This window comes from Tupaia chinensis, unplaced genomic scaffold, assembly GCF_000334495.1.
Source record: "Tupaia chinensis unplaced genomic scaffold, TupChi_1.0 Scaffold146604_1, whole genome shotgun sequence".
Taxonomy (NCBI): domain Eukaryota; kingdom Metazoa; phylum Chordata; class Mammalia; order Scandentia; family Tupaiidae; genus Tupaia; species Tupaia belangeri.
The window spans coordinates 1,577,140-1,590,277 of NW_006206460.1; the positions used below are offsets into that span (position 1 = coordinate 1,577,140).

Below are 13,138 nucleotides of genomic sequence, written 5' to 3' on the forward strand. Positions count from 1 at the left end.
CGTGAGGTAAATGCAGGCAGCAGGTAGAAAAGAAAACTAACCTGGAGGAGAGCATGGCGAACATGTAGAATTATATACCAACCCTAGGAGCAAAAATCTAAGGGACAGAGATGGAGAGACTCTAGTCTGGGGCCTGCATGAACCAATGCCCACCAACCTTGAGGAGATGTCCTAGACAGCTGAGCAGTGGAATGGGGACATGACTCCTGATCCATGCTCATATCCCTGCAGTACAGCAGCCCTACCTACCATAAACATGAAGCCCCCAGCAGTATGTCTTACTCACCACCTAGCCGCAATTCTGGCAACTGTTCTTTCTAGGCCCAGGTCAACATCTTGGTTTGCATTTATCTGCCCAGGGATGTTGGAAGGTGTTGTCCTCAGTGGTCCATGCTGGCTGGGGCTGACATGGGTAAGTCCCCCTTGTCCATCAGCAGTCCCAGGTTGTGTGCCCAGTCCCATAAGGCTACGTATCATTTCAGATGCTAGTCATCAGTAGTAGGTTCCCAGGTTACCACAGTGTCTTTCTCACTTGGTTATCAATTTCCATGATACCTTTCTCAGGTTGATTCACTAGATTGCCTCATAGAACCCAGGAAAACAGTTTACATATTATTGCTAATTTATTACAAAGGATAAAGATTACAAAGGGAAAGCCAGGTAAAGAGACATAAAGGGAAAGATTTAGAAGGGCCCCACATTTAGGAAATCTGTCCTAATGGAGTTAGGATTCACCATCTTCCCAGGATGTGGTTTTGTTCTTATTCACCATCCCATAAGCTCTCAAATCCCATAGTTCAGGGATTTTAATGGAGGCATCATCATGTTGGCATGATTGATTATTAACTCAATCTTGGAGAGTTTGTTTTGTTTTGTTTTGTTTCGCTATAGGGCACATGCACTCGCCAGACAGACAGACAGAGAGACATAGAAACAGAAAGTGAGAAATCACCCCCCGGGGGGATGGTTACACCACAATCCCTTCTCCTCCATTCTCCTCTCGGGATCTTGGGCACGCACGCACATGCACGCAGCGTGAGTTTTAAGCCACCGGGTCCGGGACGCGAACCGCGGTTGACCACGTGGGAGTCCAGCGACATAGCCATTATGCTAACTGCTGGTTCCCAATTATTAACTCAATCTTTAGCCCTCTATCCTTCCCTAGGAATGAAGGATGGCACTGTAAGCTCCAAGATTCCAATTATGGGTTAGTCTTTCAGGGGACCAGCTCCTATCTAGGAGCCTACCAAGAGTCACCTTATTAGATCAAAATATGCTTCTGTCACTCAGGAAATTCCAAGAGATTAGCTGTGGCAGGAACTAGGGTGAAAGACCAAATAAAACAAAATATTCTCCTAGCATTCCTACTACTCAGATTACAAGGGTTTTAGGGGCTTTGTGCCAGGAACCAGAGATTAAAACAAACTATCCCTTATTTATTTTTTTTTCTAGCAAAATTATTTTATTTTCATTGCCAGCAATTTGAAATAAAAATTTCCATGGTCTTCAATTGAACTGTATGTCACTTTTCTTTAGAATGTCCTTTTTTTCATTAAAATAATTTCTAAACCTCTCTATGTGCTCGACTTTCTGTTTAACACTTAAATACGGGTTTTTGGAAAGGCCGCAAGTCACCAGCTCCATGAAGTGACGAATTGGTCCTTGTTTTGGAAAATCCTCTAAGTATTTATCCAGAAATATGTGTTCATGAAATTCTGAACCATCATCATCAAAACCTGCTTCATTGTTAATTGGGAACTCCCACAGCTTCCCTTCTTTTGTCCACTGGATCATCTCTTCAAACCCATTCTGAAAAGGCTGTTCACTGACTCTGGCCACCTGCTTAGCGAATTCCACATCCCAAAGTGAAGGTGATGTCTCTGGACAATAAAAACGTTTTAGGTAAGCAAAAGACAACTAAATATCTTTCTTCTTAAAAATGTTATTATCAGCTCTGAATCAATGTTTTTAGACCTTGATATGTATAATAGGTCACTTATGTACTACCTCTAGTAAAGACCAAAGGAGTTAAATTAACAGAATAATAATATAACTGCTAACAGACAGCAAACACTTACTCTGTGCTAAATGCTTTTTATCTCATTTAATTTTTATAACCAACACTATGAGTAAAGTTTTCTCATGTTGGCTAATTATATCAACAGATACACGTTTTAGTCATTTATTTGCTTTTGAAATTTAAGATGGCTTTAAAAAACAAGTCATATTCCCACCAGTCATTTTTTTTTTTTTAATGCCCACCAACCTTGAGGAGATGTCCTAGACAGCTGAGCAGTGGAATGGGGACATGACTCCTGATCCATGCTCATATCCCTGCAGTACAGCAGCCCTACCTACCATAAACATGAAGCCCCCAGCAGTATGTCTTACTCACCACCTAGCCGCAATTCTGGCAACTGTTCTTTCTAGGCCCAGGTCAACATCTTGGTTTGCATTTATCTGCCCAGGGATGTTGGAAGGTGTTGTCCTCAGTGGTCCATGCTGGCTGGGGCTGACATGGGTAAGTCCCCCTTGTCCATCAGCAGTCCCAGGTTGTGTGCCCAGTCCCATAAGGCTACGTATCATTTCAGATGCTAGTCATCAGTAGTAGGTTCCCAGGTTACCACAGTGTCTTTCTCACTTGGTTATCAATTTCCATGATACCTTTCTCAGGTTGATTCACTAGATTGCCTCATAGAACCCAGGAAAACAGTTTACATATTATTGCTAATTTATTACAAAGGATAAAGATTACAAAGGGAAAGCCAGGTAAAGAGACATAAAGGGAAAGATTTAGAAGGGCCCCACATTTAGGAAATCTGTCCTAATGGAGTTAGGATTCACCATCTTCCCAGGATGTGGTTTTGTTCTTATTCACCATCCCATAAGCTCTCAAATCCCATAGTTCAGGGATTTTAATGGAGGCATCATCATGTTGGCATGATTGATTATTAACTCAATCTTGGAGAGTTTGTTTTGTTTTGTTTTGTTTCGCTATAGGGCACATGCACTCGCCAGACAGACAGACAGAGAGACATAGAAACAGAAAGTGAGAAATCACCCCCCGGGGGGATGGTTACACCACAATCCCTTCTCCTCCATTCTCCTCTCGGGATCTTGGGCACGCACGCACATGCACGCAGCGTGAGTTTTAAGCCACCGGGTCCGGGACGCGAACCGCGGTTGACCACGTGGGAGTCCAGCGACATAGCCATTATGCTAACTGCTGGTTCCCAATTATTAACTCAATCTTTAGCCCTCTATCCTTCCCTAGGAATGAAGGATGGCACTGTAAGCTCCAAGATTCCAATTATGGGTTAGTCTTTCAGGGGACCAGCTCCTATCTAGGAGCCTACCAAGAGTCACCTTATTAGATCAAAATATGCTTCTGTCACTCAGGAAATTCCAAGAGATTAGCTGTGGCAGGAACTAGGGTGAAAGACCAAATAGAACAAAATATTCTCCTAGCATTCCTACTACTCAGATTACAAGGGTTTTAGGGGCTTTGTGCCAGGAACCAGAGATTAAAACAAACTATCCCTTATTTATTTTTTTTTCTAGCAAAATTATTTTATTTTCATTGCCAGCAATTTGAAATAAAAATTTCCATGGTCTTCAATTGAACTGTATGTCACTTTTCTTTAGAATGTCCTTTTTTTCATTAAAATAATTTCTAAACCTCTCTATGTGCTCGACTTTCTGTTTAACACTTAAATACGGGTTTTTGGAAAGGCCGCAAGTCACCAGCTCCATGAAGTGACGAATTGGTCCTTGTTTTGGAAAATCCTCTAGGTATTTATCCAGAAATATGTGTTCATGAAATTCTGAACCATCATCATCAAAACCTGCTTCATTGTTAATTGGGAACTCCCACAGCTTCCCTTCTTTTGTCCACTGGATCATCTCTTCAAACCCATTCTGAAAAGGCTGTTCACTGACTCTGGCCACCTGCTTAGCGAATTCCACATCCCAAAGTGAAGGTGATGTCTCTGGACAATAAAAACGTTTTAGGTAAGCAAAAGACAACTAAATATCTTTCTTCTTAAAAATGTTATTATCAGCTCTGAATCAAAATTTCTAAGATCAGCCGTCTTCTCCTGGCCAAGGTCACTGTCCACTCCTTCATCAAACTGAATCTGATGCTCTGGTCTTGTACTAACTCTGGGGGTTGCAGATCTGGCAACTTTCATATCTGATACTATGTTCCTGAAACTAATTTTAGGTCTCTTTCCTCTACCTGTGTGTGCCCTTACATCTTCCTCATGCTGCCGGAGCTGCCTGAGCAGTTCTGATTTAGTCGTCTGCTTGTTGAAAGGGAGGGATTCTGCAACAGCAGATGCAGCCACCACCAACTCAGGACTCAGCTGCTCTTTTCTCTTCTTTGATGTATCTTCCGTATGTTTTTGAAGCCTGCCAATTGTAGCCTCCAAATTTGCAAGTGGTCTTCTGTTAGGTGGCTTTGTTGTTTGTACATTTACTGTACTTAATTCAACTTTCATGCTCTTAATAATATCTAACAAGTCTTTTTTTGTATTTTCTTTGACATTGTCTTAGCTCTCTGAAGTCTTTTTGGAAATCTCATTGGTTGAAACAGACTGCTCATCCTTCTTGCTATAGGTAACACTGTTGGTGCCAAAATACCTTTGGATGTTATTTTTTGTCCTGACTGTTCCGTGCCGTGCAGCCAGAAGCACGATAACCGCCATTGCCTGCTGGTTTCCAGAAGACAAAGGGTGGCAGGAAAGCGGGCGAAGAGGTAGGAATGCTGAGAATCTCGGTTACATTGTGGAGAAACACACTGAATAAAGTACTCACTGGAATACCCCGTCCCTCCCCCACTATCCCTTATTTTAAATCACAGCATCACATATACTTTGATTTTTTTTCATATTGTTACTATTTTTCCATCTTGAAGAATTTCCTATAAGATATTGTCACCGAATTGATGAACCTTTCTCATGAAATGGAACCTGAAGTTGCTTGATTGATAAGTCTATGTAGAACAAATGTAGTAGGGGTGAGGGAGTGATACTGCTAGAAACTCCAAAATGATTCAGGGCTAGTGTGTCCAGATTGTGAGGGGCAGGGAAGAAGGAAGTGAACTGAGATGCTAATAGGCTGGAATGGATGTTAGAGAATGACTGTTAGTACAAAAACCAAGAGTAATTAAATCTGAGACACTCCACAGTGTTTACCTGGAGCTGGAAGCCAAAAGCCACATGTGACTAGAGTCGAGAATCCCTATGATTTGAAACCATGGAAAGAAATGAAAACTTCAGAATACCATCAGCTAATCAGCATATAAAACTTAACTACTTTCACATTCTAATCGTTAAAATCAAGGTATTTATGTCTTCTTTATTAGCACCAATAGTCACAGCTTTCTTACTTTTAGCCTTGAAAGAGAGTAGGCCTTCCCTATTTCTCTTAGGACATATTGTACCCCTGCTGGTTGTGTGGGGCTACTTGTAAGTAACAAATTGTGTCTTTCAGACAGGTGGATCTGGAGATGGACACAACTAGAGTCTCATAGATTTTCTTCTTTCTCACATTTGCTACCTTAGTGCTTAGACAATGTGAGTGAAAACCCAGAAAAATACAACTAGTGACTGAGCCAGTGACAATGCAGTCACAGGTGAGTGGGGGAAGTCCTTCTACTGAAATTGCACCTCTGTTACCCGTGTATGGGTAGATTTCTCTTGGGATGATTCAAGGATTTGAGCACTAGTTGATTTCCCTGGGACTCTGGAATAGTCATATTGGATCAAGGATTCATTAAAAAGGATTCATTAAAAAAAAAGTAATCTCCAGGGGCCATCAGGTGGCATGGTGGTTAAGATGCTAGATTCCCACATGGCCAACCACGGTTCAAGTTCCAGACCTAGTGGCTTACTTTCTCTCTTTCTTTCTCTCTCTCTCTCTCTGGAGAGAGAATATGCATGCCTTATAGCAAATTTTAAAATAATAATAAATAAACAAATAATTAACAAAAAAAAATCTCTGTCCAACATTACACTGAGATGTTTCAGCCTCTTTTAAGGCTGTGTATTTCCAGAATAGATGTAAGATGTTTTGTTTCTCTCATCAAGCCCATGGTTCATTGAGAAAAGAATTTACTAACTGTATTATTGGCAGGAATGGGCTAGGATTGTAGGGACTGAAGTTGGTGAAGGTGAAGGAAAAGGGCTAGTATATCCACTAGAACAGAAAGTTATAGACCAATAGAGAGGCAATTTTTTTTCAAGGGTTTTTGCTATAGGGTGCATGTGCTCGCCAGAGAGACAGACAGACAGAAAGAGAGAAATCACCCCCCGGGGGGATGGCCACACCACAATCCCTTCTCTTCCATTCTCCTCTCAGGATCTTGGGCATGCACACACATGCGCCCGGCCTGAGTTTAAGCCACAGGGTCCAGGACTTGAACCATGGTTGACTACATAGGAATTCAGCGACATAGCCATTACGCTAACTGCTGGTCCATAGAGAGGCATTTTTTCCCTAGGTGAGCTCATTTAATACATTGTTACAACTGAGAGAACAGCCAGATGAAGAGATATAAAGGCCCCACATTTAGGAAATCTGTCTCAATGGAGTTAGGATGCACTATCTTCCCAAGATGAAAGCCACATAGAATGGAAGCCCATGGAAGAGGAAGCAGAGAGGCTTCTACTAGAGAAGACAATGAATTCTTCATTTATTTTTTTCTATTTTAAATTTCTTAAAATTTTGATAGAATTTATTTGAAGTGTTTGAAAAACCTATAAGAAAAACTAAAATCATTTTTACCCTCATTCTCAATCATGATTTTTTCCTTATAGTTAATCTTTTTTTCAAATTTAATACCTGGAAGGAAAATATGGAGTTTTTTTTAAAAAGAGTTATTTTGTTTAACTTTATTTATTCATTTACTTATTTTTATTTGACCAGAGAGGGACAGAGTGAGAGAGAAAGAGAGAAAGAGAGTGAGAAAGCAAGCCACCAGGTCCAGGACTCAAACCGTGGTTGGCCTTGTGGGAGTCCAGTGCCCTTAACCACCATGCCACCTGTCAGCCCCAAAATATGGAGATTTTTATTTCCTTAAGTTTGGCTGTTCATTTAGGTAAAGGAGTATACGAAATGGAGCAAATTAAAGACTCTCGGGACATATTTTGGAGAGCCCAGAACAATCGAGACATTTTAACTTTTTTTTTTTTTTTTTTGAGGTTTTTGATATAGGGCACATGTGCTCACCAGAAAGACAGAGAGAGACAGAGAGACAGAAAGCGAGAAATCATCCGCAGGGGGGATGGCCACACCGCAATCCCTTCTCCTCCATTCTCCTCTCAGGATCTTGGGCACGCATGCACACGTGCCTGTCGTGAGTTTAAGCCACTGGGTCTGGGACTCAAACCACAGTAGGCTACATGGGAGTCCAGTGACACAGCCATTATGCCAACTGCTGGTCCCAAGACATTTTAACTTCTGAGTATATAGAAACAATATTAAGAAACAAAAGAGATAATGAAAATGAAGGTCCAAGAGGGAAAAAAAAGGGGATCCTCAGGCATGGGAAAGATCAGAATGTAACTGTCCTACAGTATAGAAGAGCTCTTGACTTGTACTGGTGAACCATTCATCCTAATGTGTTATAATAAACACTTGAGTTGTATAGATATGCTAGGCAATACCTGCCAGTCACTAGTTCTGAATGACACTTATTCAAGCTACAGAATCCTGAATATTGCTTCAGTGTTCTCAGTCATTTAATGAATAATATGCCTGTGACTTGTATTTAAGAAATGTTTGATGGGAGGCCTTTTACATACTACAATAGCTCACTGGGTATTATAGAATGCATCACCGGTCACCAAACCATTTCACTGATGAGGAAACAGGCTGTATAGCAGAACTGCAATAGTAAAGATTAAAATATAATTAAGTTGGCAGAAGGCTAATCCTGCTTGCTTTGTGATGACTCTATGGATTTACTTGAAGTTGGTGAAAAGGAGAATTTTAGTTATGAGTGTCCAAGTACAAATGTTATTTAGTATCTGGAAGTCTTAATTACATGTTTATTGGATTATATTATCCACACTTCATGTAATACATATTTATGTGAAGTACAGATATGGATATAGATATCTATCTCGAGTATATGTGAAAAACAGATGTCCAGGTGAGAATGAGAACAATGTGACTAGAACCACAAACACTGAGCTTTCTCTGCCTACCATTCCCACTTCCTTAGCGCTGTCACTTTGACCATATTCTCTTGAAGAGGGCTTTGTTTGAAATAGAATATTCATAATGTTTTAGGAATTTATGGCCTTTAAGGATGTAGTTATAGACTTCACCCAAGAAGAGTGGGCCCTGCTGGATATATCTCAGAGAAAGCTGTTCAGAGATGTGATGCTAGAGAACATTAGTCATCTGGTCTCTATTGGTTAGTCTTTTAATATTTGTTATTTATGTGTGTATGCTTATATTCATCCATTCATTCTCTCACTGATTCATTCATTTATTCTACAAGTATCTAGACTAGCTTTCCCGTCTGTCACTAAAAATTCTGCTTTGATCCTTCATAACATTCACAATTATCTGAAAGTGACTTGTTTCTTTACTTTTCATTTACATTACTTTGTCATTCCACTAGAATGTAATCTGATGATAATTTCATGTCCTTTTACTTGCTTCTCTTTATTCATGATAGAGCAAATGTGTGTATGCACAAAAGAGAGAGAGATGAGAACCCTCCATAGGGTCTGTTCATGCTATGTTCCCCTTCCTCCACTCCTCCTGCTTGTCACATCCTAGGCACTTGCTCACATGCCCATTATGCTTTAGATTGACTGGGGCAGGGATTGGAACTGTAGTTGCAATGTGGGATCCAACCTCTAGTGCTTTCCTGCTAGGCCATGGAGCTAGCCCTTGTGTCCTTGCTACTTAATTTCTAACAGTCAGCACTCAGAACAGTGATGGTAACTTACTGTTTTTGAATGGAAAAATAAGTGTATAAAAATAGTAAAGTATAAAATAATAATTCTACTGTGGGGATTTTTCCATATAGAACTTAAATTGTTCTGGTGGGGTTTGTGTTTGTTAGATTCCTTTTTTCCTTAATTTAAGAATTATCATTCTTTTTTAATGTAACTTTATTTATATATTTTAATTTAACCAGAGAGGGACAAAGTGAGAGACAGAGAAAGCAAGCTACCAAGTCCGGAACTCAAACTGCCATTGGCTGTGTGGGAGTCCTGTGCCCTTAACCACTACAACACCTGCTGGCCCCTTTTTCCCTTAATTTACTGGAGGCCATGTGTGCTTACCACAGAGAGAGAAAGGGAGAGGGAGAAAGCACCCAGTAATGGGGCATGGTTATGCTAAAATTCCTCCTCCATTTCTCCACCCCTTTGGAATTTGGGGTACCCATGCACACATACCCCACATGTTTTTCAAGCCACTAGGTCCAAGATTTGATCCACTTAGTTGGCCATATGGGATGTGTCCCCCTTAACTTGTTTAATACAATATTCAAACATTGAAACTTATAAATTTCTCACTGATTAAAAATACTTAGGAGTCTGCTGTCTGTCTTGCACTTGCGCATGAGCATTGGAAATTATGTCTTTAATGTCTTTGGGAACATTTTAGGAATAATAATTTTTCTCATGAAGGACTGTCAATGTTGTCTTCAAGGTCCTCTTCCTTCGCTGTCCTCTTTTTTTTGGAGAGGTTTTTGCTATAGGGTGCATGCGCTCTCCAGACAGAGAGAGACAGAGAGACAGAAAGTGAGAAATCACCCCCCCAGGGGGGATGGCCACACTGCAATCCCTTCTCCATTCTCCTCTTGGGACCTTGGGTACGCACACACATGTGCCCGGCATGTGTTTTAAGCCATCAGGTCCAAGACGCGAACTACAGTTGACTACATGGGAGTCCAGCGACATAGCCATTATGCTAACTGCTGGTCCCCCTTCCCTGACCTCTTAAGGTGAGCTTGTTCTTCTTCAGTAGTATTTATTGTTCTTCATGACAGGGCATTTTTATCAACAGAATTCAAAATCCATTTATTTTTTTCCCCAAAACAGGCAAACAACTCTGCAAATCAGGTATGATTTCTCATTTGGAACATGGAAGAGGACTTTTAAGAGAAGAAATAAATTTTCTCCAAAGCCCAGATCCAGGTGAGCTCTAATAAGCTGTGATTGAATAGAAGCCAGAATATGGTCGTTGAATAAATGGAAAGAAATTTCTTTCTTTCTTTTTTTAGATTTTTGCCATAGAGTACATGTGCTCACCAGAGAGAGACAGAGAGGGAGGGGGCCAGCTGAACACTCCCACAAGGCTGACTGTGGTTCAAGTCCTGGACCTGGTGGCTTGCTTTCTCACTTTTCCTCTCTCTGTGTCTCTTTGGTCAATTTAAAATAAACAAACAAATAAATAAAATTAAAATAAGTTCTTTTCAAAAAAAAGAGAGAGAGATACAGAGAGGGAAAGTAAAAAATCACCCTCCAGTGGGGTTGACCACATCACAATTCCACAATCCCATTTCCTTCAGTCACCTCTTGGGATTTAGGGCATATACACACACATGGCCCAGTGTAATTTTCAAGCTGCCAGGTCCAGGACTCAAACCAAGGTTGGTCATGTGAGAATCTAGCACCTTAATTACCACACCACTGACTGGCCCTCAAAGATTTTATAAGTTAGTCATGTTTCCTGAATGTATTCAAAGGCACATGGGAAGAATTCCTGAGATATTGTGATTATACTTTACAAACAACAATTCTATTTAAGTGTCTTTCTGTCATTGTTTTTGCTTTGGGTAGAAGGGACATTTATGTCCTTATTGGAGATAACTTTCATGTTATGATCCTTGTCATGGTTCTATTCTTTGAATATTTTTTTTTGTTACCTCCCCACAACTTGCTGTCTTTATTTCTTCCTCATATATTGAAAATGTCAGTTTTTAGGATCCTATAATATTCTGCTCCCTTGAGGATCTTTATCATTTTTTTGTGTGTCAATATTTGAAATTTACTCAAATGGACACTGGGTTTGTTTAACATTTTCATTTTCCTAATATCATTCCCATAATGTCATGCTAGCAATTTTATTTATTTTTTCATTATTTTTTTCTTTTGAAGGTTTTTGCCATAGGGTGTGTGCATTCGCAAGAGATACAAAGAGGGAAAGTGAGAAGTCACCCTCTATGGGGCACGGCCATGCTACAGTCCCCTCCAGTCTCTTCTCAGGATTTTGGACATCCACTCTCACACACCAATGTGATTTTAAGCCATTTGGTCCAGGATTTGAATGGCAGACAACCATGTGGGAGTCCACTGCCGTAACTGTGACACCATCTTCTAGCCTCTAGCAATTTTATTTTAGTTTATTATATTTATTTATTTATTTATTTTATTTTATTTTTTGGAGAGGTTTTTGCTATAAAGCATGTGCGCTTGCCAGAAAGACAGAGACAAAGAGACAGAAAGTAAGAAACCACCCCCAAAGGGGGGTTGGTCACGCCACAATCCCTTCTCTTTTGCTCTCCTCTCAGGATCTTGGGCAAACACGCACACGTGCCTGGCATAAGCCACCTGGTCCAGGACTCAAACCACAGTCAACTACATGAGAGTCCAGCGACATAGCCATTACACCTCCAATTTTATTTTTTAATTACTCCAGGTAGAAATGGTGATCTTCAAAAGAAGCAATACTTTTACAATATAACTGTAAAGAGGACACATCCACCACTAGTACAATGGTAATCTCTATTGGTGTGAACCCTTTTCTTCCTAATACTGCGTTGTCAAAAAAGTAATTACATATTTTTTCTATGCAAAAATGCATGACTTTTCCAGAAGCCCAATAGAAACTCATAAAATGAGTAAATTGAGTAAATTAGAAATTTGGCATAATTACTTAACTGTACTCAAAGATGGGATCAAGGTGTTTTCCAGCAGAAAGTTTGGGGTAGTTTGAACATAGGAAAGAAATTAACTAGAAGCAAAGGCATAATATGAGACCTTGTTATAGGACAGTTGTATAAATATGACTGCATGCCTAATATTTTAAATAAAATAACATTTTAAGATTTAATCAGCTCTATAATTTTCTCTTTTCTCCAAAAGATAAAATCCCTGTACAAGCCTATGACTAATAAACAACCTTGAGAAGACACCTTCATGGCTCCTGAGAACTAGTGAGTTCAGAGAATAAAGAAATGAAGATTTTCTACTGATAATTCAGCCTCCAGCCCACAAATCCAGTGGAGAAACAAGGGAGCAGGCCTCAGAAGACATCTTCATGGCTCTTGAGAACTAATTGAACTTCAAGTTTTGGAAGAAACACACTTTCCATAAGATGACTAGAAATCACTGCAGGACCACAAGAAATATGGGAAAGCAAGAAAATACCTCTCCTCCAAGGGAAAAGAATAACTCCTCTTCATCCATAGACAGTTCAATGTAAATCATGAAAATGTCTGATAAAGAATTTAGAACATTCATAATGGTGATGCTAACAGAGATGGAGGAGAAGAGACAATGAACTGCAGAAGAATAAGGAGGTAGGAGCTGATGTGTCCCAGGAGGTGAGAAAATTCTTGCAAGATCTAAACGAGGAATTACACACTTTACAAAAGAATCAAATGGAACTGTTAGAGATGAAGACTATAATACAGGAAGAAAAAATATCTCTTGAAAGTGTTAAAAGCAGACTAAATCATACAAAAAATAGAATCTCAGATGTAGAAGAGAAAATTGCTAACCTAGAAAAATCCACCACGAAGACTGAGAAAATTATCCAAAAATTTGAGAATAATATACGAGAAATACTAGATACCATCAAACATCCAAACATCTGGATAATTGGCATCCCAGAAAGTGAAGAGACTCATAAGGGCATTGATAATCTTTTCCATAAAATCCTGCAAGTAAACTTTCCAAACCTGGAGAGGCACTCAAAGATCCAGTCCCAAGAAATATAAAGGACCCCAAATAAAATCAACCCAAGAAGATCTTCTCCAAGACACATTATAGCCAGACTCACCAAAACCACAGAAAGAGACAAGATACTAAGATTGGCAAGAGAGAAACAAGTTACCTACAAAGGATATCCCATCAGACTAACAGCAGACCTCTCATCAGAAACAATG

At 39.9% G+C, this 13,138-nt stretch overlaps 2 pseudogenes; one reads left to right on the forward strand and one right to left on the reverse strand.

Annotated features, from left to right (window-relative positions):
• Positions 1-1,465: 1,465 nt before the first annotated feature.
• LOC102481156 (28S ribosomal protein S31, mitochondrial-like) lies at positions 1,466-4,784 on the reverse strand (annotated as a pseudogene).
• A 3,467-nt stretch (positions 4,785-8,251) lies between these two features.
• LOC106733955 (zinc finger protein 596-like) overlaps positions 8,252-13,138 on the forward strand; it is a 7,647-nt pseudogene continuing 2,760 nt past the window's right edge.